This window comes from Amblyomma mixtum, chromosome 10 (genome assembly GCF_055824585.1).
Source record: "Amblyomma mixtum isolate Tamu chromosome 10, ASM5582458v1, whole genome shotgun sequence".
Classification (NCBI taxonomy): domain Eukaryota; kingdom Metazoa; phylum Arthropoda; class Arachnida; order Ixodida; family Ixodidae; genus Amblyomma; species Amblyomma mixtum.
This window is the reverse complement of record NC_143021.1, coordinates 95,975,076-96,002,507: the sequence shown is the minus strand read 5'-3', so window position 1 is coordinate 96,002,507 and position 27,432 is coordinate 95,975,076. Positions and strand designations below refer to the sequence as shown.

General features: G+C 47.4%; 1 pseudogene across 1 annotated transcript in view; it reads left to right on the top strand.

Moving 5' to 3' along the window:
• LOC149326476 (carbohydrate sulfotransferase 10-like) overlaps positions 1-27,227 on the top strand; it is a 65,999-nt pseudogene extending 38,772 nt beyond the window's left edge. Inside the window, exon 6 of the transcript XR_016286532.1 lies at positions 26,786-27,227. The product of XR_016286532.1 is annotated as a carbohydrate sulfotransferase 10-like (transcript). The remainder of the gene's footprint in view (positions 1-26,785) is intronic.
• The last annotated feature ends 205 nt before the right edge of the window (positions 27,228-27,432 follow it).

The window sequence follows — 27,432 nt, the reverse complement described above, 5'->3', positions numbered from 1 at the left end:
CAAGCTAACGGCGCCGTTATCAATTTACAAGAGCCGCGCGTGACGTTTTCGCCGACGCAAGCAATTGAAATAGCCAACCCAGACGACTCCAGGATACCAGCCCTGCGTGTTGCTGCTGATGACGTGACGGTGCCTCCGCGGTGCAGCATGATGGTCCCCGTGCACAGTGACTCGCCCGGTGATCGAGACGTTATGGCAGAGAGAAACGTCAGCGAGACGTTATGGCAGAGAGAAATGTCAGCCTTCTACTCGAGAAAGGAATTTGCGCTGCAAGAGGGCTTGTTCGCTTACGGGACCGTTCCGCGACACTCTTGATCACCAACTTCGGAACAGAGTTCCAGCCTATTGCGAAAGGAACGGCCGTCTCATACGTTACCGACTTCGTTGAGCCCGCAGAAATATGTGCTCTGGAGCTACCGTCGCCGGACGGACGCGAAGCAGCAGCCGTTCTGTCTACCGTGGACATTAATCCCGGCTTGTCGGTGGGTCAGAAGCAGCGCTTGTTAGAGCTCCTTCACGATTTCGCAGAGTGCTTCGCCACGACATCAAAGGTAGGGCGCACCCCGGTAGCCAAACACCGCATCATCGTCAACGAGGAGACTAGCCCCATATCCCAACACCCGTACAGAGCGTCGCCGATGGAACGGGAGGCTATACGATCCGAAGTGCAAGAAATGCTTGCAGACGACGTAATCCAGCCGTCCACGAGCCCCTGGGCTTCGCCTGTGGTATTGGTGAAGAAAAAAGATAACACCTTGCGATTCTGCGTCGATTATCGGAAGTTGAATCGTGTCACGAAACGTGACGTTTACCCCCTTCCACGTATCGACGACGCCTTGGATTGACTGCGTGACGCTAAATATTTTTCTCGACCTTAAGAATGGCTACTGGCAGATCGAAGTGGACGAAAGGGACAGAGAGAAGACAGCGTTCGTGACACCTGACGGCCTTTATGAATTCAAAGTGCTACCCTTTGGACTCTGTTCTGCGCCAGCAACCTTCCAAAGCATGATGGACACCGTTCTTTCTGGGCAGAAATGGCAGACATGCCTAGTGTACCTTGATGATGTTGTCATTTTTGCTCCTGGCTTCGAGGAACACCTCAACCGGCTGCGAATGGTGTTACAGGCGCTCCATTCGGCACAGTTGACGATAAAGCCACAAAAGTGTCACTTTGGTTTCGAAGAGCTCAGTTTTCTTGGTCGCGTGATAAGCGCTGACGGAGTCCGTCCTGACCCAGAGAAGACTGCCGCTGTGGCACAGTTCCCGCGCCCACCGACAAAAAGTCCGTTCGTAGGTTTCTGGGCCTCTGTGCCTATTACAGACGTTTCGTTGAAAACTTTTCCACAATTGCCGAGCCCCTTACAATGCTTACTAGAGACAATGTATCTTTTGTGTGGCATGATGATCAGGAATCTGCCTTCAACGAGCTACGATCCGCCTACAAACTGTCCCAATACTCGCCCATTTTGATGAACGAGCTTCAACTGAAATTCATACTGACGCCAGCAATGTTGGTCTCGGCGCTATTTTCGTTCAGTGGCAGGATGGCAACGAGAAAGTCATAGCGTACGCCAGGCGCTCCCTCTCGAAAGCAGAGGCAAACTACTCTACCACAGAGAAGGAATGCCTTGCGGTAGTGTGGGCGATTAGCAAGTTCCGACCATATCTCTATGGTCGCCCGTTTCGAGCTGTCAGTGACCATCATTCGTTATGCTGGCTAGCCAATTTCAAAGACCCTTCGGGACGGCTTGCGAGATGGAGCCTTCGCCTCCAGGAATACGACATCACGGTAGTGTACAAGTGCGGCCGTAAGCACAATGACGCCGATTGTTTGTCACGTGCACCTGTCGACGTTGCTCCGGCCGAAACAGAGGACGACTTCCCGTTTTTTGCGCTCGTCACGTCGTCCGATATGGCCCGGCGTCAACGGGCTGACTCAGAGTTGCGTCCGCTCATCGAGCATCTGGAGGGCCTTAACGTCGCTGTTCCGCGGCTTTTCGTTCGAGGTTTGGGTTCCTGCAGTCTCCGAGATGGCGTCCTTTACAAGAGGAACTTCGCCCATAACACGGAAACCTTTCTTCTGGTTGTGCCATCCGAACTCCGTCCAGAAATCTTGCACGCCTGCCACGACGAGCCACCGGCTGGCCATTTGGGTGTTACGCGGACGTATGCCCGCATTCGTGCGAAGTATTACTGGCCAAAGTTGCTCTCATCAGTCCAGCAATATGTGAGGACTGCCAGCGACGAAAGACACCACCAGTTAAACCCTGGGCTTCTCCAGTGGGCTTCTCCAGCCCATCCCTCCGCCTACAAAACCTTTCCAACAAGTGGGCATGGACTTGCTGGGCCCATTCCCATTGTCTTCCTCTGGGAACAAATGGATTGTTGTGGTGACGGACTACTTAACGCGGTACGCCGAGACACAGGCGCTCCCCCACGCTAGTGCTGCAGAAGTGGCTCAGTTTTTTATGACATCAATCGTCTTGCGTCACGGTGCGCCATCAGTCGTCATCACGGACCGTGGAACCGCCTTTACGGCGGCATTAATGCAATCTCTCTTCGAACTCACCCACACCAGTCACCGGAAGACAACAGCCTATCATCCCCAAACAAACGGCTTGACTGAACGCCTCAACCGGACGCTTGCAGATATGCTTGCTACGTATGTCAACGTTGAGCATCGTACATGGGACGAAGTTCTTCCTTATGCAACCTTCGCCTACAATACGGCAGAACAGGAGACTACCCGTCTTACACCTTTCCAGCTGGTCTACGGACGGTGTGTCACTACCATGCTGGATGCTATGCTACCCGCTGCTCACAACGACGGAGACATCGGCCCCTACGCTGACGTTGACACATTCGTCCAGCGGGCTGAAGAAGCCCGCCAACTCGCAAGGTGCCGGATTCGACATCAACAACAACTCGACGCTCGTCGCTACAACCTCCGACACCGATGCGTTCGGTACGAGCCCGGCGACTTTGTATCGGTATGGACACCTGTGCGCCGCCCCGGACTCTCCGAAAAGCTCCTCCGACGCTACTTCGGTCCGTACGAGGTGATTCGTCGTATAAGTGATGTCACATACGAAGTTGTTCCGCGAGACACGACCTCCTTACCACGTCGGCGCCATCCGACCGAGACTGTCCACGTGGTGCGCATGAAGCCCTACCATGACAGGCTGCAACCCGCCGCTTTACCAGCTTAACAGCTCTCTGTATTCTCTGCCGTCCGCCGTCTATACCGATAGAATGAGAGTTTATACTGTTCGCTGTTACGAATTGTGAACGGTTAGAAAGAAAGCATTGTAGCCATGCAAGGACATTAGGGTCTATGTTAAGATTGCTTAATTTAAGAAACAGAAGCTCATGTGAAACAGTGTAAAACGCTTTCGAGAAGTCCAAAAATATGCAATCTGCCTGAGACCCGTGGTCAAGGATGCAATGAAGGTCATGTGTGAAACGTATTAGATGAGTTTCGCATGAAAAAGACTTACGAAAACCATGCTGGGCAATGCTGAAAAAGGAGTTAGATTCTAAAAAAGAGATGAGATGAGAATATATGACGTGTTTCATGATCTTGCACGGAATACTAGTGAGCGATATAGGTCTAAAGTTATCAGGAGAATGTTTACTTCCGGACTTATGCAGTGGAATCACTCATTTTGGGTGGAAAAAACAGGGCGAAAGGGACGGAAGACAAAGATGAAGGAAACCAAACGGGCCTTCATCTTTGTCTTCCGTCCCTTTCGCGCTGTTTTTTCCACCCAAAATGAACGTATACCAACTCGCCCAACTTTCCATTCTACTACAGTGGAATCACCTTCCCAATTTTCCAATCATTGGGAATACAACCTGTTGCAAGAGACTGTTCAAACAATTTAGTAAGAATTATGGAACAATACTACTGTATATTAATTAAAAACTTCGAATTAATGTTGTAAACACCGCAGGAAGAGGAAACCTTAAGATTTTTTTGATGCACTGGATGCCTGACGCGTCGAATATAACTGGATCCATAGGAAGAGCGTCAAAAACAGGGCACACGCGATGAACAAGAGAAACATTGGTAGAAAATGCCGCAGCAAATATATTGTTTAGAACAGAAGCACATTCGTATGGAGGAAAGGCAACACCATCAGAAGAAGTAAGTAGTATTGTGGAAGGGTCTTTCTTGTTAACTACATTCCAAAATTGTTTTGGATTATTGACCAGCATAGCAGGCAGTGTGTGGTTAAAAAATGTGTCCTTTGCGTTTTTTAGCGCACCTTTGTTCTCTGCAGCTGCGGAAAAGTAGGCCTCCCATCGTTGTTTAGAATTCAACAGCTTCGCAGAGCGGAACAAGCGCTTCTTTTTATTGGAGAGTATTTTTAAAACATTATTAAACCAAGGTTATTCCCGATCGCACTTCAAAGATCTTAATGGTACAAAAGTGTTAATGAGATGTTCAACGATATCCTTGAACAAATCCCAGTTAGCGTAAAGATAACGCTGTGAAAAGCCTGGTAAGTAATCATCCAAAAAATGAGCTAGTTCGCAGTTAATAGCATTAAAATCAGCCCGTTTATAATCTCTAATGTGTTTAGTCTGACTAACTCGGATACACACAGGAATTTGTACATCAAAATGCAGCAAAGAATGATCACTGAGACCAGGTAGGTAAAAAATCGAAGGGATATGATCAGGCACGTTAGTTAGAACAAGATCTAAAACATTCGATGAGGATAAAGTAGTTCGAGTAGGTTTAGAGACTAACTGCGAAAGATTGAAATCCATACAAGTTGACAAAAACGTTTTACACTCAGTAGAAAAAGAGCTGAGATAAGGTGATGTACTAGTCCACACGATACTAGGGTAGTTAAAGTCACCAGCTAAGACAATAGGTGTACTCGGAAATCGTACAGTGATCATGTTAAGGGAATCATGAAATTCATCAACGAATGTTGGGCTCGAGGACGGGGGACGGTAACATATAACCAATAATCATTCTCTTAAAACGTACACTAAGTTCCACCCAAACCAGTTCCAGGCTAGTTGGAATATTAATAGGCGATGCTACAAAGTTGTCCGTGATAGCTATTAAAACACCTCCTCCAGATCTCTCACTTCTGTCAGATCTAAACACGTTATAGCGTTTTTTGCAGTCAAATAGTTCATTGTCCGCTATCTTGGAAGAAAGCCATGTTTCGGTTAGTAAGACGACATCAGCATCACACGAATCAATGATAGGACTAAGTTCATTGCGCTTGGGTAGTATGCTTCGTATGTTGGAAAAAAGAAAAGAAAGCGAGTTGCCAGTATCGGACACCGGCGCACTGCCCCTCGCGCAGCCCTACGGCGCGTAGGTCGAGCCAGAGGTACCGTGATTTGACTGCTGAATGTGGACTGGCGAAGGAGATAATCGATCAGTCTGCTCAGCATGTGACGAAGCAGCGATACCGTGACTTGAGTTACTATCAAGAGAAGTTGCTGATGCCCGAAGATTAGCCTCCATGAAAACGCAGTCGCGAGCAGGGTTATAACTGTAGCATTTGTTCTTAATGTACAGTTTGTTTTACCCAAGCTTGTAAAATGAGTCCTGACCCTTAGCGAATTGAAGCAGCATTTTCCTGGCCTGACGCGTTTCTAACGAGTAATCTTCACTTACGGTGATACCTTCATCTTTAAGTTTTGCTGACTGGGATATAATTTGTTGCTTTGTTTTAAGGGAGCAGAACTTCACGATAACCGGGCGACATTTATCATCCGTAAATGTACCAATCCTATGGGTACGTTCAAACGCATCCTTCGTAAGCGGCGGACTGAAGCAGTTAGAGATAACGCTCAAAAGCTTGTCTTCCGTTCCTTCCCATGTTTCCTGTCTGCCTGCCTGTCTTCAAGCTGTGACTGACTAAGCCGCAATTTGGCATTCTCGCTAATCAGGTTATCAGCGAGCTCGCGCAGGGTCAGCAGCTCTTGTAGAGCTTTGTCAGAAGCAGAAGCTTGAAGTTCAACTGCCGACAGCCTCGCATCGATATCGGAGATATTCTTTTTTATAGATTCCTGATTTTCTTTTATTTCAGATATGGAAGCAATTAAGCGTAACTGTTCGGTTTCCATTCTAGCAGTGCGTGAGTTAACGTTCTGTAATAAAGTTAACACGTCATTAAGCTTTTCCTGTACAGAGTCATCCGTTTCACTGTTCTTAGAACGCGTACCACGGCCACGGTTAAGTTCGACATCACCCGACTACAGAACCAGCTGAGCACCCACATCAAATGACTGCACAAGCAAACCTAATAGCACTTGTGGGCGTGGGAACAGCACAAGACAAACATTGCTAGATTTGTTTGCAAACATAGGAACGTCATTACTAACCTGCATGAACAAACGCATGCTGTCAAGCAACCGTGCCACGATGCTGTTCACACGCCCTCTGGAAGGCGCGGGCCGCTGGCGTTCGTTTATATCCAGAGGAAATGGTGATGTCGTAGGTGATGAGCTGAACTTCTGCGAAGGAGCCACGGTCCAAGAGGATTGCCAGGACGGGTCATATGAAGCCAGGTTAGCATAACAGCAATAAGGTGCAGGTGCAATCCATGCGGTGTCTGTTGGAGCGGTCGATGCCACGTAGATCTGAAGATATCCCGCTATCTGCATGAACAAACGCATGCTGTCAAGCAACCGTGCCACGATGCTGTTCACACGCCCTCTGGAAGGCGCGGGCCGCTGGTGTTCGTTTATATCCAGAGGAAATGGTGATGTCGTAGGTGATGAGCTGAACTTCTGCGAAGGAGCCACGGTCCAAGAGGATTGCCAGGACGGGTCATATGAAGCCAGGTTAGCATAACAGCAATAAGGTGCAGGTGCAATCCATGCGGTGTCTGTTGGAGCGGTCGATGCCACGTAGATCTGAAGATATCCCGCTATCTGCATGAACAAACGCATGCTGTCAAGCAACCGTGCCACGATGCTGTTCACACGCCCACGGAAACCGTTTATTAACGCAGTTCTTTCATATAATCTGATATTTGGCTGCAACAATCAATATTGCTGCAGATTTTATTTACAAAGCATAATTAAATAGGTTGGTCGGCCCGAGCTTGACGCGGCAGCGGCAAGATACCAGAACTTATTTTCCGCAGAGCGCACTTCATCGTTCTTTCAGGGTCCATAGGCAGCGCGTGAAAATATATTTGCAGATGACCCGACGCAATGTTGTAATTTTTTTCATTCACATTTTTGGCATCGTCAAAAGCATTCCTCATCAAGTTTCTATGGCAGCCTTAACGGTTCGATGCGATCGGTGGAAACACTTTAAAAGATGTCTGCACGTGAAAACAATGAATCACTACCTTCAGTACTTCCATACTGATGCCTTACAAATTAACAATTTTCAAACTTTTTCCCTGAGAAAGCTGGACATGCGTAACCTGGAAGGTGCACATGCACTAACCATGAGATATTGCTCTTGTCACTATCACAGGTGCAACCTGCAGAAGCAGTGTGGGTGGAGCTTCTTGATGTTCAATGGTACCTGGATATGCGAGCTACTGAGTAGAGGAGACATACATACACCTGCAGAGCGCGTATACTGCAGGAAACATAGACGACGCGAATCTAAGTAGGGACCCTTGGAAGCCAAAGTAACGAGCTGAATGCAATAAATTATTGTCAGAAAGTTAGTACGCTTTATTCAGAAAAGAAGACACGTGGCCCTGAAAAATTGTTGATTCCACACCACCGAACTACTTACCTTCTCCAGTCATTAAGCTATACAGTGAAAGTCTTACCAAATAAGATAAGTCTATCTAGCTTTAATAACGCTTGAATAAGGCGTAAAATTTTGCGCTCAATGTTTCTGGAGTGATTCGTGTTCCACGTGTTCGCTGTTTCTGGCGTGAGATGGTAACGTGTTCAATAAAAACATACACACGGTAGTTTAACCTCTCATATGTGCAATTATCGCTTTTATTGCAGTTTTATGTGCATGTTAACCCTGGCATTTGTATAACATCTCAATATTTTTTTTATTCATTTACTTCACCTCTTATTTTTGTAAATCTATGATAAAATGTGATAGCGAATTGATATCTTGTATATATATTTTTTTGTACTGCTGTCACTGCTGCCTGCCGCCGGCTTCTAGGCCTCGTCAAGCTGTCACTACAGCTTTTTGCCTGGGAGACCGCCAACATTGTGAAATGTTGAAAGTAAAGGTGAATTGAATTGAATTGCTTTGAATATGGAGTCGGCTGTTTTATTTAAATTTCACAGGGTTTAATACCACATTCAGGCAATATTCAGGTATTTCCAGGCAATATATGCTACCAAACATTTGTTACCCAACTTCTCGCACATTTAGCGTCAAGTCCCCGCAGGGGGGCGTCTCCAGCATGCAGACTTTGGTGAGTGGCGACACCACGGGGTTAACCCGAGCATCCGCAGGGACATCCCCGCAGGGGGATGATGGTGAACAATGCGTCACCACGGACCCGAGCATCCGCGCCTAGCCGTGCGTGGCATCGCCGTGTCCGGGGAAAAGGGGATCCTGGTGGTTGAGCCAATGCTGAGCGTTTGGACCCTTAAAGGGACTATGAAACAAATTAATTGAGATTACGTAAAGATAGGCAATCCATCACTCGTCACCCCAGCGAAAGAATTTTCGAGCTAGCATGAATAACAACGAAGTTATAGACGATTAAAAATCACGCTCCTCCTCTCCCCCCTCAACTCATACGCGCGGAGCACCAAGAAAAAATAAAGAAAACAGCTCCGGGACTGGGCTCCGCCCATGAATACGTCATTCGCTGACGTTCGGTTTATGGCTTCCGGTTGTCGCACTCCCGAGGAGCAGCGTGCGTCGGCAGCGTCTCTCCGGTCTCGGCGCTTTCTTTGCTCCCGAACTCCCGGCAGAAAGAGGCGGCAGACGTAAATTGGAAACATATGCGTGAAGGCAATGCCCTGGCCCGCGCTTGCCCGAGGGGGTCGCGCGGCGCCTCGAGCAGACGATTTTCACCGCTACCGGAAGTGTGCCCGTGACGTCGTAGCTGCCGCGGCTCGAGCGAATGACAGCGTGTGGTGGCCTACCGACGTCATGGGACTAGTGACGTCTGTTTTCCCGGTTTTGGTTTCAAAATCGCTCCCTACGAAGACACCAATCGGCCCGCGAATTTTAAAAAACGCGATTTTTAAAAAGCCATAATAAATTGCCGGCTCAGTTCCGAAGACTCATACTTGGTGTCAGTGCTTCTGAGCATAACTTCTAACATTTACAAGCGTCTTTTAATTCTTTTCATGGTCCCTTTAAGGCCCCTCGGCGGAGGCAACACACCACTTTGGCCCCAGCTTCCTGTAGACGGCACCTCCGGCCTGACCCAACCGGAGGAAATCGGCAGTCGCCTTTTCCTGTCCGCCCCTCTACCTTTCACTTTCCTATTGCTTTTCTTACAACTTTCCTGTATCCTCCTCTCTTATTCGTTTTTTCCTCTTTTTCCTGGCGGCGAGGGTTAACCGTGTGTGACCAAGTACCCTGAGTTGAGTCATATTAGGTTATAGTTAAGGTGTACAGATGGCGTGGGGAGGATTTCATTTCAATTTCTTTCGCGTCCCCTTGTTGGGCTCCATGGTGGGTGGCTGGCACCATGACCGAAAAACCTTAAATTTTTATGGCTTTCCCCCTTTCGAAACCTGATCGCTCTCTCAAGAGAGGGCGGAACGAAGCAGAGTAATTTTTTCCAAAAAGAAACCAACATTTGCCAAATTCCATATTGTCCACAGTGAAGTGCAAGATAAACAAGCCAGAATTATATCCCCCTTCATCGTATCGAAATGCTTAACAGAGGCTTTGGGCCCCGGCTACAAAGTATCAAAAATGGCCAGCGGCGAACTATTGCTGGAACTCTGAGATAATGTTCAAACTTCCAAACTCGCAAACATAGTGTGTATGGGGGAGACACCTGTCTCCATCACAGCACACCGATCCCTCAACACTGTCCGTGGCGTCATCTCAGAAAATGATTTTCTACATCTCACAGAGAAAGAAATGCTAGAAGGCCTTTCCGATCAAAACGTCATTGATGTGTACCGAATCAAAATCCGCAAGGACAACAAAGAAATAGATACCAAACACCTGGTCCTTACTTTCAACACATGCACATTGCCAGAAACCATCGACGTTGGATACCTCAAAGTAAATGTTAGATACTATATCCCTAACCCCCGAAGATGCTTTAACTGTCAGAGGTTTGGCCACGGCTCACAGAGTTGCCGCGGCCGCAAAACTTGCGCGAAATGTGCATCACAAGACCACCATTCTGAGGAATGTGACGCAGCTCTACGCTGCGCGAACATTGAAGGAGAACATGCTGCGTACTCCAGGGCATGTCCATCCTGGAAGAAGGAGAAAGAAATAATCACCATAAAAACAAAGGAAAATATATCATTTCGAGAAGCAGGAAAGCGATTCGCAGTCACGAACACTTTCTCTTTCACAGTGAAACCAAACTTCCGTGATGTGGTGCGCAGGGGCGTAGCATCACGCAGCACTCCGGCACCTGCCGCGGCCACTTCCATCGCGCCTGTGGCAGGGCCATCCACGCCCCAGGCAGAGGGAGCGAAGGCTGTTCTGCCAACCCGAAAGCAGGGAATGCCGGCCCATGGGCCAGCATCCCGCAGGACTTCCCCCCGTCGGGGGATGCCTGACACCCACACACCCGCGGCTTCTTCGCGGTCGTCCAGCACCTTTTCTGAGGTGATGGACCAAACTCCCAGCCCGCCTGCTTTACAGCGGCGGAACAGCTCTCTTGAGCGAAAAAAAGGCAGGGCCACCATAACGGCCCCAGAACATAAGTAAACCTCTCGTTGCTCCTACCCCAAAACATAAACATGGCTTTTCTAGTTCAGTGTAACTGTAGAGGAATATTGAGAAATTACGACGACATAAAAAACATTTTAGGGTCAATGCCATTCGTAGCCTTATGTTTCCAGGAAACCAATCTCGGTCCACAACATATGAACCTCCTGAAGCATTATAAAACTTTTAGACGCGATCGTGAGCAGGCATACAGACTCTCGGGAGGCGTCGCGATTGTCGTACAAAGCGGCGTCCCTGCTCAAGAGATCAGACTCAAAACAAAACTTGAGGCAGTTGCAGTCAGCATTGTCAGCTACAAAACAATTGCAATCTGCTCTGTATATATTCCTCCACATCTCACACTAACGGTCCACAATCTACAAGGCCTCATTGATGAACTTCCAGAACCATATCTAGCAGTCGGTGATTTTAACGCTTACTCCCCTTTTTGGAGAAGTGAGCGCTGTGACTCTAGGGGTCAAATAATCGAAGATTTTATCCTCACAAATAGTGTATGCCTCTTAAATATAGAAAAAGCCACAGACTGCTCCCCTGCCTCAGGGAAAATGACCTGTTTAGATTTGTCTTTTAGTTCACCTTCTGTTTGTAACGATTTTAACTGGGACGTCATTGACAACCCACATGGCAGCGATCACCTCCCTATACTAATCACTTTAACATCCCCACCGGAAATAATCCCCACAAGGCCACGGCGCTGGAAGCTTCACCTCGCCGACTGGTCACATTTTAGAGCAAAGGCAACCTTAGAAAATATAGTTTTAGAAAATCTCACCACCGACCAAATAAATGAAAAGTTCACTAATTGTATCATAACTGCCGCACTCACAGCTATTCCTCAGTCGTCAGGAGTGGCGCGAGAAAACCATAAAGTATGGTGGACAAACGACTGTAAAGAAGCAAAAAAAAAACAGCAAAATAGAGCTTGGGGTAAATTCCGCAAGTATCCGACACACGAAAATCTCTTAAATTTTAAAAAGGCAAAAGCTAAAGCTCGGTACGTCCGTCGCAGTGCCGAGAAAGCTTCATGGCAAAATTATGTTTCATCTACCAACAATCGGATCCGATCTAAAAAAATGTGGGAGCAGGTTCTAAAATTAAATGGCAACTTTTCACATTCACAATTCCTTTTTTAACACCTTGCACACAAACAAGCATAGAGGAACAGGCAGACATATTGGGGGAACATTTCGCTGCAATTTCAAGTTCATCACACTATACGCAGTCGTTTTTTAACTACAAAAACACAGCTGAAAGACAGAGGCTCCCAACAAGTGGAGGTACAATTGAAAGATTCAATAGCCTAATTACCCTCCAAGAAATCAATAAAGTACTATCTACCGGCAAAAAAACTGCTCCAGGACCCGACGAAATACATTATGAAATGCTTGCCCATCTTTCCGAACCAGCCGTGGACGCACTTTTAAGATTCTTTAACACAGTTTGGATATCTGGGAAAATACCGGAAGCCTGGAAGAAAGCTATTATTGTACCGTTTCTTAAACCTAGTAAACCCCCAACCTCTCCTAGCAGTTATAGACCCATAGCCTTAACCAGTTGTCTCGCCAAATCCTTTGAAAGTGTCCTTAATATGAGATTAACTTTTGTCCTTCAATCCTGTGAACTTCTTGATATTCATCAGTGTGGATTTAAAAAGGGATGTTCCACTTCAGATCACCTAGTCCGCCTTGAAAATACTGTCACAGAAGCTTTTATACACAAACAACACTGTCTTAGCGTCTTTTTTGATTTAGAGAAAGCATTACGATACTACCTGGAGGTTCGGGATTCTTCAAGACTTAGCTGAGCTCGGCATCCGTGGCAGAATCCTGAACTCCATTAAAGACTTTTTGTCTAACCGTTCATTCAATGTCCGCCTAGGCTCAACCCTTTCGAGGAATTTTATTCAGGAAAATGGAGTGCCGCAAGGGTGTATTTTAAGCACAACTCTGTTCGTTGTGAAAATGAATTCTATTAAGAAAATAATCCCAAGGTCCATTATGTATTCAGTCTATGTTGACGATCTTCAGATAGCATGCACATCTTTTAATATATCTACACGCGAAAGAAAAGTACAGCTTACAATCAACAAACTGGCAACATGGGCAGACAACAATGGTTTCCAGTTCTCACCACCGAAAACAGCGGCCTTACTTTTTTCACTCAAACGAGGCTTGCACACAGATCCCACATTACACCTAAACCAAACCGAACTACCTTTAAAAAAGGAACACAAATTTCTAGGCATCACCTTCGATAAAAAGCTTACTTTCCTGCCTCACATAAATGCACTGAAAAAGAAAGCGTCGCTGTCACTCAACATACTGAAAGTCCTTTCACGCAAACACTGGGGTTCTGATCGAGTGTGCCTTCTACAGATTTATCGCTCTGTAGTACGTTCCGTTTTAGATTGTGGCTGCATAGTGTATGGATCAGCAAGGCCGTCGTACTTGAAGCGACTGGACCCTGTGCACAATATGGGTTTGCGTCTTTCAACTGGTGCTTACATGACATCACCCATAAAAAGCCTTTACGTCGAAACCAATGAACCACCACTTGCCGACAGACGAACGAACAATGCTCACATGCTCATACATTTTAAAGATCCGTTCCCAGCCTAAACACATATGTTAACCACTCGTTACAAAGTGTCCATCTCGAACACTATTTACCAACAAACCTCTAGCAATCAGACCACTTCTCCGCTTTGAAGAGAAATGCCAAGAACTAGACATAATGAACATATTGCCTAATATTGCCCGCAAACCTGATCCACTCCGCCTTGGTACTGCCTACCATCTGTGTGCGACTTCACATTAACACAATTTCGGAAAAAACATACGCCACATGAACAGATATTACAAGAATATTTAGCACTCAACGAAAAATACGAAGAATACGAAGCATTTTATACCGATGGATCAAAATCGGCGCACTACGTGGGAAGTGCTGTAGTTCAGAATAATTGGGAAAAAATAGTACGGCTACCTGAGTGTACATCCATTTTCACCGCTGAGTGTTACGCAGTATTAGTGGCTGTAGAAAAAATAATAAATGAGAACATTCAGAACAGTATCATTTATACTGATTCTCTGAGCATACTAACCTCACTTCACCATGCAAATGCAGTGACACCACTGATTGGTAATATTATGCACAACATAACAAGCGCCACAATACTGGGACAAGACATAAAATTTTGCTGGGTTCCCAGCCACATTGGAATCACTGGCAACGAGAAAGCGGATGAATGCGCTGCGAAAGCTCGGAACAAACAAATAGAGAAAGTTAACATTCCCTACAAAGATGGCATGAAGTTAGTACAGTTTAAGCTCAGAGATAAATGGCAGTCAGAATGGAATATTTAAGGTAATAATAAGCTCCACTTAGTAAAATCATTTATAGAAGAAACGCCGCCGCGGTGGCTCAGTGGCTATGGTGCTCGGCTGCTGGCCCGAAAGACGCGAGTTCGATCCCGGCCGCGGCAGTTGAATTTCTTTGGAGGAGAAATTCGAGGCCCGTGTACTGTGCGATGTCAGTGCACGTTAAAGAACCCCAGGTGGTCGAAATTTCCGGAGCCCTCCACTACGGCGTCTCTCATAGCCTTAGTCTCTTTGGGACGTTAAACCCCATAAACGCAACGAAACATTTATAGAAGAATGGAAGTCATGCTCCCCCCAAGAACGTTCCCTTGAAGTTATTTTATGCCGCCTCCGTATTGGACACACACATCTCACACACAACTTCCTACTTACAAAAGAAGAGAAACCTGTTTGTGAAAAGTGCGGAGTTGAACTAACAGTAAACCACATATTATTTTCATGTACGGAACTTGAATCACTAAGGAAAAAACATTTTACTACCTTTTACAAAGAACACATTCCTTTTCATCCAGCATTAATTTTATGCCAAAGATGCACTTGTCAGTATACCCTGTGTTTTTAGCTTTTTAAGGGAAACCAGTATTTTTCATCACCTTTAATCTACTCACCCCGTGCTTCACTACATACAATTATACGCCTCAGCCACTTTCTCAATCATGAGAAGGAGGCTGAGGTCTTTATCTTATTTGTTGGGAGCCTCTAAATCCTTGCTGAGCCAAGGATGTCTGCGGAGGTAACCCAACCTTTAAAAGTTTCTGCTATCAGACATTTTTAAAATTCTTGTCTTTCATCAGCTAGGTAGTAAAAATAACTTTTAGGCCCTTTACACCACCGTTTTTATCCACTTTGTTTTCAAACTATGCTCAAGCCAATTTTTCCATACCTTGTTCTTGGCGCATGATAGCCTTAGCTGCATATGCGCCAATAAACCCAACAACCCACAACATTTAGCGTCAAGCTCCCAGACACCATTAGAGCGGGGGGGGGGGGGGGAGGTAGCGGTCTCGGACTGAAAGGAGATGCCCTGGACTGAGGGTGGCAAGCTCAGCGGAGACCAGCTACCGAGTGACAAGGCGTTTTTGGTCGTTTGGTGCCCTGCTTTCGCCGGTCGCAAGCCAGATAATTGTTCGGAGCGAAATATTTGCAAAAAAACTTTATACAGCCAAGAGCCGATACGGAGGGTTTTAAAATAACTAGTACAAACACATACAAAGTGATTAACAAAACAATGCAACTCGTGCGAAGTTAACCTCGAGAGAGACTACAATAGAAAAGAGATATTGAACTTAAAGTGAACTCGCAAAAGAAAGAGGGAAACAAACAAAACACAATTTGTTCACCGGGCACTGCGACAGTCCCACGACCAGAGGTTCACGACGATGCCGTCCCGCAGTTTGGTGCGCGCTGCCTCGTTGAAACGCGGCTGGGCGAGTGGTGTTGTCCCGGGAGTCAAGCGGGCGCGCTTCACTGAAGCTTGAACGGCGGCTCGGACTAAACTGACAGTGGTCAACGCCCTTTTTATATAGGCAGGGTCCGCGTCTATCTGTGGTAGACGCGCACAAACAGACAGTATTGGCTGTGCAGTCTCCTTCTCCTTCTCGCGCCGTGCGCACGTCCCTGATTGGTCAAACGCAGGGATTGGCTTCGAGGAGCATATGGAACTTTTTGTCGTGGCGTCGCCGCCGACGCGTGAGTGAAGAAGAGGAGGGCATGTCTTAGCACACGCAAGGCTATGGCCTCTCCGCCGGTTTCGAGTCGAAGCTTCCCCGACATTTCGGAATAATCGACGGCATGGCTGACGCAATCCCCCGCGCGCCCGGTCGGCGAGCGGTGGTGGAAGGCGCAGCCACACTCACAAGGCTTGCTCTCTGGAGTTTCCTTCTTCCCCGTTTTGCGACCTGCGCTAGCGAGACAAGTTCACCCGGCGCTATTTTCGATACTTTGTTTCAGAAATGCGCAGAATTTTGTGACACTGCCCCTTGCTATAACAATATTGTGTAACAATGTTCACAAAACACGAAATTCGCGCACACATGCATACGCTCACATACTCAATTGCGAATGCCAAAACACATGCATCAATACAATGATGTTTGCATAAACACAACTCAATGCGATGTTCACAATGCACTTAAAAACACCGCATTTCGACAGTACATTAACACAACATTACGAACATGGAGCGCACAAGGAGAAGGCGTACTTTCGCCTACACTTCCAAGTTTGGCCCACACTGCGGGCTCGGAAAATTGTTGTTTCCTTCAAGCTTTCTGTCGCGCTTTTCGTTGTTTGTCGCAAGTGACTGGGGCTTTTCTTCCTGTTGCGGGTTCGGCTCCTTTTCCTCCCTCTACGGAGGTTTTTCTTCTTTACGCGGTTTTGGCTCCGCTTCCTACTCGTACTCGTCGCTGGTTTTGCGCCAAGACTTCAAGCCTCTCTTCCTTTCCTGTGGCCAGCGCGTCTGTTGCGAAAAAATTTAACGCCAGTTCGCTTGTGACGGTTGCGCTTCTGGTGTTTTCTTTCTTTTCGGTGTGCGCTGTTCTGTTTTCTCTTGCGCCTCCAGACTAAGTCCTTGCTGAACGCGGGGCTCGTTCCTCTGAACTTCTTTCTGACTTTGCTGTGACGTTCGGGAAGCTTACTTTCATTCGTCGCAGCTATCTTTAGCTTGGGTCTGTTTCTTTCCATTCTTCTCGTGACCTCTCTCCGGTGTCTGGTTCGCTTTCCCATTAATTGGCAGTGCTCCATTTGCATCTCTTTCTTATTGCTTTCTTTCATGCTCTTCAACGGGGCACACCCGGTTCATTCCCAGTTGCCTCATTCGAGATGTGTTCCCGCTGAGAAGCCACTGTTTCAGTCGTTTTTGTGTTCTTCATGGCCCGATTTTTGTCCTCGGTCCGATGTTTTCTTCTTTTTCTTCTGACTCTTGTTCGAGCACAGTGCTAGGAGCATAGCTCAGGACTCATTGAAAAATAATTCTCAGTAGTGGTCAGTAATATCAGTAATATTTCCTCAGTTCCTTTCGTCAGTTGGTTAGTTTTAGTGCAGTAATAAACAGACCTTTATCCAGACTGCTCCTTTCCTTCCACTGTACAGTCTTCTCCCTCAGAGGCAAATATTTACTCGCCTTCGTCATAGGTTCAAATTTCCTCCCCTTCCTCTTAGGAAAAGCCCTCCTCTCTGCCCGAGGGTTCACACGGAATGGTTTCCGGGTTTTCCCTGAGTGCGCTCTCCTCAGCTATTACTACGTCGGAGCTCTCGTTCTCTTCGAAATTTGACCGCTCTTTCTCACAGCCACTACCGCAACTCGTAGGTGTACAGCAATGTAATTTGTCGCTGGAGCTCCAGCTTTCGTCGCCTTCAGGTGACGTCGTTAAGGTGCATTCTGACTGAAGTGTCAGATTGGCCTTCTCCTCAGTGCGTACTGCCTCAGCAGTGGTTACACTTTCAATTTCCTGAGGAAGCTGCACTCCGGTCGGTTCGTCACTCAGTGGTTTCAGCTGCACGAACAGGCTGTTACAGCATCTTCCGTGGTTGCTGCAAATCACACTCGTTAGTCTTCTTCGCGGCCCCTCCGAGGATAAGCTCCATTGTCTTCCTGGCATCGTTCAAAAACCGAATTTCAGCAAGCTTCCTTTAATGATTGCCATCTCTCTTTGAAAAGCCCTTTCGGCCTCTTCCTCTCTCCTCTTCCCTTCTCTTTATGCTGCTTCTCGAGCCCTTTCTCTTTCCTGGTCCACCCATTTTCGCAGTTCGGCTCCGGTCATCCCCATCTGGATGCCGCCTCGGCCTGTACTAGCTCGTTTAGCTCCTTTAAGCTCATATTTGGAGATCGAACTCTCGAAGGAAACTCACTAACCGCATCAACGCAGCACCTCACAATGTCGCTCTGCAGCTATCACTCGTTTACGACCTCTTTTTAAATTCCCTTGACTCTTTACAAACACAAAACGTCCTGGCGTGGATGCCAAAATAAATGTCACACAACTTCGTGCACTTTAGCCTGCGTTCCCAGACACCCTTGAGCGTGTGGGGGTAGCGGTCTCGGACTCAAAGTGGGTGCCCCTGACTCAGCGTGGCAAGCTCAGCGGAGACCAGCCACCAAGTGACAAGATGTTTTTGGTCGTTTGGTGTCCAGATTTTATCGGTCGCAAGCCAGAGAATGGGTCGGAACCAAAGGTTCACAAACAAAACAAACAAAACATACAGCAAAAGACTCCAGAGGATTTCACAACCACTTGTACAAGCACATAAAAAAGGATTAAAACAATCCAATTCGTGCAAAGTTAAACTCGAGAGAGACTACAATAGAAAAGGGATATTGCACCTAAAGTGCTGTAAAACAAGAGAGAGGCAAACAAACCAAACACAGTTTGTTCACCGGGCACTGCGACATTCCGACGACCAGAGGTTCACGGCGATGCTGTCCCGCAGGCTGGTGCACGCTTCCTCGTTGAAGCGCGGCTGGGCAAGTGGTGCAGTCCCGGGAGTCCAGCGGGCGCGCTTCGCTGCAGCTTAAACGTCAGCTCAGACTAAACTGCCAGCGGGCAACGCCCTTCTTATATAAGCTTGGTCCGCGTCTGTTTGTTGTACACGCGAAAGTAGGCATGCACATACACGCAGCATCGACCGGCCCCGTCTCGTTTTCATTCTCGCGCCGGGCGCGCGTCCCTGTCTGGTCAAACGCCGGGAGTGGCTTCGAAGAGCATCTGGACCTTTCTGTCGTGGCGCCGCCGCCGACGCGCGAGTGAAGTGGAGGAGGGCATGTCTTAGCACGCGCCAAGCTACACCCTTTGAACTGCTTTCAGTAGAAGCATCCCGGACATTCTGGAACAATCGACAGCAAGGCTGACGCAATCCCCCCGCGCGCCCTGTCGGTGAGCAGTGGTGGAGGGGGCACCCACACACACAAGGCTAGCTCTTCGTGGTTGCCTTCTCCGCCCGTTTTACGACCCGCGCTGGCGAGATGCGCCGGCGCGGAGCGGTTTTTATGCGAAGCATATTGCTAGAGCTATGCCCCACGCCGTCACCGTGGCTGTACGCGTCCAACCACGTGACACGATGACGTCACATTACGTGCCACGATGACGTCATGACAGATGAGAAACAGGTCCCCCACCTCGCCCCGTCGCTCGGAGCTGTACGCGACCACCCACGTGACAGGATGACGTCACACCACGTGACACGATGACGCCATGACAGATGTGAAACAGGTCCCCCACCTCGCGCCGTCGCTCGGAGCCATGGAGGTAAAAAAACTAGGAGGGAGTGCGCCCAGCCTCTGCAAGCCATCCTCCTCTGACGCCGCTGCCGAGGGCCCTTTTGCGCACTGACTCATGGGAAATAGGCCCTCCTCCACAGTTACCAGACTGCCAGCCAGCGGTGCTTTTTAGTGAACGTCCGTGCTCCGAAGTAGCGCAGAAGCGCAGCGCCTGTGTTGCAGCTTTGGCGGAATGCGTACCGAGCTCGAGGTTGTCTGAAGGCTCCGCGTCTTAACACTTCCGTTGATTACACGCTTGAGTTTTTGGGTGCACTGTAGAAAACTGCAGGTAAACTTTTCATCAAAGGGCGCGGCCGCGACCTCGTCACTGTTCAACTGTGGTTCATAAAGAGAACGGAGAGGAATTCCTTTCGTCGTTATACACACATACGGAGCGTTTATTTCAGCGCATGCTATAAGCGGAGAACTCGAGAGTAGGCGAAGAAACGAGCCTCTAAAAAAGGGCGCAGCGCCTTCCAGAGCGCTCACGGCGGACGGAGGTGTTTAACGAACGCTCCGGCGCGCTGCGCAAGATTCTATTTCTCGGGCAGGCGGACTTCGGCCCGCCCATGGGCCCGCCGTTCTCCGCTATTCTCGAGGCACAAGTCGTGCCGAATACGCTCGCGCACATAGGCGGTTCCGACGTGAAATGCAGCAGTGAAGTATTTATCTCTCTCTTGCTGTCGAGAGAGAGTGCCGGCGGCTTTACGTCTGCCCCTGCGTGGGGTCTCCCGGCCACTGCGCACAATCACTTACAAAAAGAAGTAAATTGTAGGTATACATAGCCGCGCGCTCGTAGCGTCCTGCCTCGGACTAATCGCGCGCGCGGCACACTGCACTAGCGGCCGGGGTAGGGCGCCCGGCCGCGTATACCGTCCGAGGTAGCGCCCACGGAGCGTTCGTGTCACGCGTGCACTACCTGGCTAAGAGCGAGCGGGAAGTCAAGCCCGCCTGCTCGATGAACGCACAGAGGCTCACCACTGTTCTGTCACGGGTACAGAGGCTAGAATATCACGGGTGCGCGCAGTGCCGCACGGCCACAGGAGCGCTTCGAGACTGTCCGGGATGATTCCCAGCGCCCTGCAGGCCGCGAGAATCTCGCGACGCGGCAATGCAGAAGCGGCACAGCGAAGGAGCATGTGCTCCGATGTCTCCACTGCGCCGCAGTCCGCGCACGAGTCGCTCGGGGACGGTGGCCGCTGCGGCGAGCGAGCAGTTAGCGCTCACCACGGAGCCCAGCAGATGGTCGCGCAGTTGCTCGTACAGCGAGAGAGCGAAACCGAAACCGAAATCCGGCTAAGAGCTACCACTGCCTTGTCACGTGAGGGCCTATTTGCCATGATGCTTTCCATTATATTTTTTATGACTAGGCTTCAGGATTGTGACGTCATGGTCCCTCCTAGTTTTTCTTCCTCCATGCTCGGAACTGTACGCGACCAACCACGTGACACGATGACGTCACGACAGATTCCGTCACGCGCTGGGAGAGGGAGAACGATGCCATCCCACAGACGCCGGAATGTCCTCGAGCGGCATTCCTGCGCATTTCGAACGCTCGTTCACACTCGGTGTAGGTGAAACGCTCGCTCCACCGGGCAGGCAGACGCGGCTTCCGTGGCAATCCAGGCGCTCACCCAACGCGCGTCTCGGGGTTAGTCGGCGTTCCGCTGTAGCCATGCCGTTGTCTTCCCCCACGACGAAGGCTTCTAGTGGTTCTATTAAAACGACCAAGTATTCAACCAAGGAAAGCCATTTATTACCAAGCCTAGCCATCAATATGCTTCGCATCTGACAAGGCTGGCTAAGCCTCTGGCTAAGCCTCAGCCATTTTTCTTTGTTTCCAAAATGCGCCGAATTTTGTGGCACCATTCAATTCTAAAAGTTTAAAACACCTTAACTTATAGCATTACAGTCAAAGCCTCACAAAACTGTAAACTAACTGTAAACTAACAGCGACTCTAACCACTTTTAAATTACTATCGTTCTCTTTTCTTACTTAATTAAAAAGATGCGAAATTTTCTTTGTTGATTTATGTATGACGCCCAGTCAAGGGACCGCCCATAAGGCTGATTTCCGAAAAAAAATTTATTGTCGCGGTAATGACACTCACGCAAACATTTCTATTTCAGTTAAAATTTTAAGCAATGCATTCACAATTTACGATTTTTAGAAATTGATGTACAGCATTAGTGAATCTCAGCACATTTGAGCATCAGAGGAGATATAATTTTGAGTAAACAAGCTTTCTGCACAATGCGGTACCTTAGAGCGGTCGAAATGGAGCAGTCGAGGTGCTGGCATCAACGCGAGGATAGAGCTAGGCACTGCAACACCACGTCCTCGCAAGCGGCCTCAGGCAAATGCTTCTAGTGCACATCGCACGAAAACTGCAAGACGATAGAGTAGCAAACTATACACTTTCGAGTTCGGCAGATGTCCTCTCTAGGAATCTGATGCTTAACGCTCTGGAAGTACCTGTTAAAAGTGCATTTTTCTTTCGTTCTGTGTCAATGGCTTACATTCTAAATTCAAACTTGCCTCGGATAACTTTTCTAAAAAAACATTTTTTGTTGAAACAGTTTCCAAGGAAATTGTGCATGTTGACATAAAGTTAATTCTTCTCCTGTATTGTATAACTAGAACGGAGCTGAGAAGCGAAGAATCTTGATGCACAGGTAAAGTTTTGCATGCAGTATATAAAAACTATCCTTTCGTCTTCATAGCCCCGTCCGCCGGGCCGCTCTACTAAGTTAAAATTGAAGGTGCCGTTTAAATATTACACTCTTAGAATTGAAGCAGTGCTAGGAACGACGAACTGATGGAGTTAATGCTTATGTCATATTTTACGCCCTTGTCATGAACTTTCCTGAATCGCCGCAGTGATTCCGGAGTTGCGTACGCACCCTCTCCTGCGGTGAATATAATCCTTCTATTGCGGAGACAGTACCACGGGAAGAATGGAACAGCGGCACCATTGAGTGGAAGTCAAAAATGCTGCGTGTTGACTGTCTGTTCGACTAACTATTTTACTTTCAAATTAATACGAGTTGACAATGTAGTTCAAGTCGAGCGGCTCTTCCCTGAATAAATTCGGCGAACGCAAATACCCTAATGACCAGTGACTACATCTTAGACCCAAGTCAGCGCACGCGCAGCGCAGTAAAAGAAATAGTTATTTGGTTTGGTTTATCCGGGTTTAACGTCCCAAAGAGATTCAGGGTATGGGGGATGCCGCAGTGAAGGGCTACGGAATTTTCCACCACCTGGGTTCTTTTAGGGTGCACTGACATCGCACAATACGCGGCCCTGTAAAATTTCGCCTCTATAATAATTCGACAGCTACGGCCGGGATCGAACCCGTGTCTTTCGAGTCACCAGCCGAGCGGCATAACCACTCAGCCACTACGGATGCCTCGTTAAAAGAAAGCAAGCAAAATTCGCGCGTTGAAGGAAATTTTCAATCGGGAGCAATCTCCCGGTGACCGGTACGTGCCGCTTGGGAACAGCGCACACTGCCGTGCTGTCACGACATTACTCTATTAACAGCCAGTGCACCTTTCGAGATTGCGCGCGATACTTGAAAAGAGTATCTTCGATATCGATAACCTAACAATTGTATGGCCGATACTGATACGAGATACCCAACTAAAACTGGTTTGGTTTGGTATATGGGGTTTAATGTCCCAAAGCAACTGAGGCTATGAGAGACGCCGTAGTGAAGGGCTCCGGAAATTTCGACCACCTGGGGTTCTTTAACGTGCACTGACATCGCACAGTACACGGGCCTCTAGAATTTCTCCTCCAAAGAAATTCTAGCCGCCGCGGCCGGGATCGAACCCGCGTCTTTTGGGTCAGCAGCCGAGCACCATAGCCGCTGAGCCACCGCGGCGGCAATTTGCTAGGTTTCATATACATAGTTTAATGTACGTGCTGTGGCATAGAAAATTTTACACAATTATAAAAAAGACGCTTTTTCAGCTATAAGAGCGCTAATTAGGAATACCACTGTCAGTGATGTAGCACGTTTGAATACAACTAACAATTGCTAATTAGGAGGCTAATATTGACTAATACTAGATAATTAATCTTACAACTATTCCGACTAGGCTTCTTAATTATTCAGAGGCGTGCAGCCCAGCGTGCTTAATGCTCATATCCGTTTTTTGAGTTTTCAAAACGTGCTTACTCTCGCCGCGGTGGAACAATAAATTTTGGTTATTTCGGTGCGGTACGTGCACTGCAGAGGTTGCTATGCCTTGAAGCTTCTCGAAAGCGCGCGTATTTATGCATGATGTAGCCAGAATTATCTGGGCCACATCGCCGAAAGTGTCCGTGTTTTCCAAATTCCAGCAGCCGATACGCATATTACTTACGGGGGGCTCACGGCTCTCAAGAATAAGGAGCCTAACAGTAGCGGCCTCATAAAACACGTTGCGAATCTAATGCAGCCCCATAACCGGGCGCCATAACTACTGACCCACCTTGGTGGCAATGCATACACTCATTCTCATGTCTTCATCAGTTAACTATTCAATATTGCTTAGCTATCTTGCTAGTTAGAACGTCGTAACTGTATTCTGATGCATTATACCACTGAAAAGGTATGCCAAAAAGTGATCTTGTAGCAATCGTGTAAAGCGTGAGATGAATCACCTAGTATGATGTATAGCGCACTGTACTTGAAAGAGCTTGAACGTATACGGCCGCACAGATATCTCCAGTTTATTTAAGCTCCAGTGTCGGCGCAGCTGGTGTCGTTAAAATTTCATTAAAATGCAGCCATGGTGCCGTTTATAGGAGGACTTTCATAAGCAGCCTAGAAAAATCTTTTTCAATGCTAATGTTCTGCATGTGAACCGGTCCCGCAGCATTTCACCACATATGAATAAATTTGAAAGTGTTTTGATGCTCTTCGCTTGTTACAGCAATATCTACAGGTTTCCTCTGTCTTCTCCCTGCGCTAAAAGGTGCATGCTGCATGCTGTTGTGAAAGCGGAACAGTTTTTCTCCCTGCACTGTGTTTACCGGACGTTTTCAGTTGAACGTTATTTGTTACAGGCTACAAGAACAGCAAGAGAGAAAGAAAGCACTGAAAGTTTTCAGTACACAAAACACATCTACCTAATCTCTGTAGTTTAGACTTTTGTAACTAACGGGTAACAGCAGCATCTTCTCAAATCATCGTTCAGAAATAGCCACGAGGTTTGAGCCTTTTTAAACGAAACAAAGAAAGGAAGAATTTTTATACAGAGAACGCGCGCACTTTGCCCTGTTGTATTTCATGAAGGTGGCATTTAATGCTACAGCATTAAGAGTCCCTTTCAGTACAAAAACCGGCGTACTTGTTGTTGGTTTGTCGAGAAAATCAGTATTGCCCGCAAGGGCTGTGACGTCACAACCTCCTCGCGCAAAATATTAAAACAACCCAAAACAGTCACACAGTAAAACAATTTGACTTCACAGCAGAATTTCTCATTCGTCTACACGTTAGAGGCGTCCCTCCATCACCTATTCTTATTGCCTCTGAAAGAAAAAGGAATTGTTCTGAAAAGAAAAAAGCTCGAACCGGAGCTTGAACCGCTGTCCCATGAGTCGTGAGCCGGGCGCTTGACCACTGAAGAATCTTTTTTTTTTGTATGCCTTCAAATGCGTGCAAATACAATACGACACCAGTCAAGTGGTTATATACAAAGTTGCAACGCCCTTAGCTGGCAATGAACATTCTAACTTTCAGTGCGGAAGCATTATACGTCCCATTAGCAAAAAAACCGGCACCCGTCGCCGTCCAAGGCCAGAAATTCCTCAGTTATGTCACCGTGCTCTCCTATGAAGCCTGCATTAGCCCACATGGGAGAACGTCTACAAAAGAAGAAAAATTACAGTTTACTGCGGTGTGTTGCATTGGAACGTAGGGCACTTTTTCTGCAAGTGATCGTTGTCTAACATGACTACGAATCCCCAGTACGCTTTACCGTCATACACATCACAAGGCGTTCACCTCGTGCCACTGTTACACACTCGAACGAGCACAGACCCAACTCGTTCATTTAAGTCCCTCTTCAGTGAACAGTTCGCCTTGGTGCGGGTGTTTATGGCGAATTTTACTGGCCGCCTGAATGGTTGCGCGTTTTTGACGTATGTGTGTGTCTCCCCCAATTTTGAAACCTCGGTGGAGTGCAGTGTATGAGGACATAAGAATGTCCTACTGCATTTCGGCATAGTGTGTGTGTAAGAAAAATATGCGATAGTTCGGCGGGGTTGATTTTCATGAAATAAAGGAAAGAAAAACCCCTTTGTGGCATGTGCGTTGCGTGCCCACCTGGCAAGCAGAGGGCCTCGGCTCGAACCCAGTGCGGGCTAATTTCTATTTCATATGTGGTCACGTGAGAGGTGTTACTTCCTGTGGACACATTTTCTGGCGAACGTCAGCGGACAACTTCCGGTGACGGGTTTTCCTTCACTGAGCCATATAATGCTTTATCATTGGCAAGTAAAAATCATTCGCCCCAATTTATGTACATTCCTGAATATTTACACCTTGAGACGGGTTTCATATTAGTCGAATTTAGAAAATGACGTAAATTTATGGTCATTTTTTTGCCGCAGCACGGCCAATTATAGTGCACGTAGAGCTGAATTTTAAGTACAGCGTAAACTTACTGCTTCTCAGCACCCGCTATATTATGGTACGTATAGCTCGACCGGAAGGTATGGCGCGGTGTGGTATGGAAAGTGTGTTTAGCGCCCGCAAGCTGTAGGGCGCTATGGAATACCCCGAAGTGGATAGCTGCGGGTTAATAGATACCAGTTCTTTACGTGCACAGAGGTCGCACAGCGCGCGGACATCTATTCATTTCTCCAATGTGTAAGCGGACATGTTTCTTGCGTTACCCCAAAGGGCGTGCTGCTCGGTGAACGATGTCTTTATCGAAAGCATTGCGACCCTTTTCTCCTTTATGCTTCAGTAATTTTTCTTCCTGTAGAAGGAAGTCATTATAGTATGTACATTGCAGTACTGTACTTTATCAGTCAATTGTTCAAATTCTATTGTAAATGAAATCCAAGCACGTCAGCATTGCAAAGGCCATGGAAGCAGTGTAAGATTTTAAATTGAAGGAAAAATCATCCCGATTATGAGAATCATATTTGATGACATATATGTAATGGTTCAGCTAGCAAACAAAAAGAGCGTATAGATAAAAGTGCGTATGTTTGTTTTTTTCTGCTCGTATTTTAACAATCTGGAAACAAAATAGATGGTCTATATTCAAAGGAAAATACTCATGTTGCAGGTACAATATCATCGGAAAACTGGAGACATTAGACGCTGACCTGCAGCACCTACTGCCCAAAATTGGACTGGCCGGCTGGTCGTTTCCGAGGATGAATGCCAAAAGCAGCACGCATGACTCGAGAGGGACATCCATGCGTTATTTCGCGGAGCTCTCGCGACAACAGGTGCTTATGTTGTACGCCATATACATGTACGACTTCGAGCTGTTTGGATATACATTGGGCGAATTCGCGAGTTTAGTCGGGTGAAATTTGGAGAAATGGGAATGTTTATAAAAGCACTTTCTAACTTACAAGGGTAGTTATGCGGGCTGCTTGGGGGTCTGTGCTTCTTAAAACCCATTCTCTCGCGTTATCTGGAAAGCACCCGGCATACTTGGCAACGCGCTACACGTAAATAGCATTTTTACTTCCTTTTGCGCATTGTGTCAGTTTGCCACCTCTCACGAATCACGCCATTTGTATATACACATGTAATATGCAAGAATAAACGTACGTGCTACTCAGCGCTGTGTCTGTCCCTTCGGTCTGCGTCCCTGTATTTCGCGCTCTTTTAAGTAGTACTATGCAAATACAATTTAAATGCTGAACCTGTGTGCTTCTTCGAGGTGAAAGGACGGGAGCAGCTTTCAATATAGCGCTCGAG